The sequence below is a fragment of the Terrapene carolina genome, unplaced genomic scaffold (genome assembly GCF_002925995.2).
Source record: "Terrapene carolina triunguis isolate 2854851 unplaced genomic scaffold, T_m_triunguis-2.0 Scaffold34329, whole genome shotgun sequence".
Lineage (NCBI taxonomy): Eukaryota > Metazoa > Chordata > Testudines > Emydidae > Terrapene > Terrapene triunguis.
In genome coordinates, this window is record NW_020698680.1 from 1 (window position 1) to 2,081 (window position 2,081).

At 47.8% G+C, this 2,081-nt stretch overlaps 1 pseudogene; it reads left to right on the top strand.

The window, feature by feature from the left end:
• The first annotated feature begins 140 nt into the window (after positions 1-140).
• Positions 141-1,327, top strand: LOC113405214 (annotated as a pseudogene).
• The last annotated feature ends 754 nt before the right edge of the window (positions 1,328-2,081 follow it).

Genomic DNA, 2,081 nt, shown 5'->3' on the forward strand with positions numbered 1-2,081 from the left:
TGTCTGCTCATGATGTACCTAAAAACTCCCTGCTGCCTGGATATAAACATCGTATCTCTGTTTTGTGCAAGAAAAAAGTGTATAATGGAATAAGAAAACATTATGCATCACTCACTCTGTGATTTACACATTCATTACAGCAGGAGAGAGTGAGGGAGGGAGGCAACCTAGTGACAGAGGATGTGGAATAAGCTAATGTACTCAATACTTTTTTTGCCTCTGTCTTCACGAACAAGGTCAGCTCCCAGACTACTGCACTAGGCAGTACAGCATGGGGAGATGACCAGCCCTCTGTGGAGAAAGAAGTGATTCAGGACTATTTAGAAAAGCTGGACGAGCACAAGTCCATGGGGCCGGATGTGCTGCATCTGAGGTTGCTAAAGGAGTTGGCGGATGTGATTGCAGAGCCATTGGCCATTATCTTTGAAAACTCATGGCGATCGGGGGAGGTCCCAGATGACTGGAAAAAGGCTAATGTAGTGCCCATCTTTAAAAAAGGGAAGGAGGAGGATCTGGGGAATTACAGGCCAGTCAGCCTCACCTCAGTCCCTGGAAAAATCATAGAGCAGGTCCTCAAGGAATCAAATTCTGAAGCACATCCCTCGCCCACGCCACTTCCCGACGCCCCCATTGGCCTGGGATGGCAAACCGCGGCGAGTGGGGGCCGCGATCGGCTGAACCTGCCCGCATCAGCAGGTAAATAAACTGGCCTGGCCCCCTAGGGTGCTTACCCTGGTGAGCCGCGTGCCAAACGTTGCCGACCCCTGTTATAGACTAACAGATATTTTGGAGCATAAGCTTTCGTGGGTGAATACTCACTTCGTCAGATGCTTATGCTCCAAAACGTCTGTTAGTCTATAAGGTGCCACAGGACTCTGTCACTTTTCACAGATCCAGACTAACACGGTTACCCCTCTGAGTCTTCATTAATGATGTAGAGGATGGCATGGACTGCACCCTCATCAAGTTCGCAGATGACACTAAACTGGGAGGAGTGGTAGATACGCTGGAGGGTAGGGATAGCATACAGAGGGACCTAGACAAATTGGAGGATTGGGCCAAAAGAAACCTGATGAGGTTCAACAAGGACAAGTGCAGAGTCCTGCACTTAGGACAGAAGAATCCCATGCACTGCTACAGACTAGGGACCGAATGGCTAGGCTGCAGTTCTGCAGAAGAGGACCTAGGGGTTACAGTGGACGAGAAGCTGGATACGAGTCGACAGTGTGCCCTTGTTGCCAAGAAGGCTAATGGCATTTTGGGCTGTATAAATAGGGGCATTGCCAGCAGATCAAGGGACGTGATCATTCCCCTCTATTAGACATTGGTGAGACCTTATCTGGAGTACTGGGTCCAGTTTTGGGCCCCACACTACAAGGAGGATGTGGAAAAATTGGAAAGAGTCCAGCAGAGGGCAACAAAAATGATTAGGGGGCTGGAGTACATGACTTATGAAGAGAGGCTGAGGGAACTGGGATTGTTTAGTCTGCAGAAGAGAAGAATGAGGGGGGATTTGATAGCTGCTTTCAATTACCTGAAAGGGGGATCCAAAGAGGATGAATCTAGACTGTTCTCAGTGGTAGCAGATGACAGGACAAGGAGCAATGGTCTCAAGTTGCAGTGGGGGAGGTTTAGGTTGGATATTAGGAAAAACTTTTTCACTAGGGGTGGTGGTGGAATTTCCTTCCTTAGGAGGTTTTTAAGGTCAGGCTTGACAAAGCCCTGGCTGGGATGATTTAGTTGGGAATTGGTCCTGCTTTGAGCAGGGGGTTGGACTAGATGGCCTCCTAAGGTCCCTTCCAACCCTGATATTCTATTATTCTATTCAGGCTGTTGAATTTTTTAATGTAATTCAAAGCATCTATGTATTTTTCTCTGCATCAACTCATCAATGGTATATTTTGAAGCAACATCCTCTGACACTGAAACCACTGAGTGCCACACGATGGGAAAGTTGAGTGGAGGCGATAAAGCCTATCAAACACCAAATTGGGAAGATAGATGATGCCATAGTTGCCATTATGGAGGATAATGCCATGACAGGAACTGTTCGTGGGAGAACAATGGCAGAGGGAAATGGA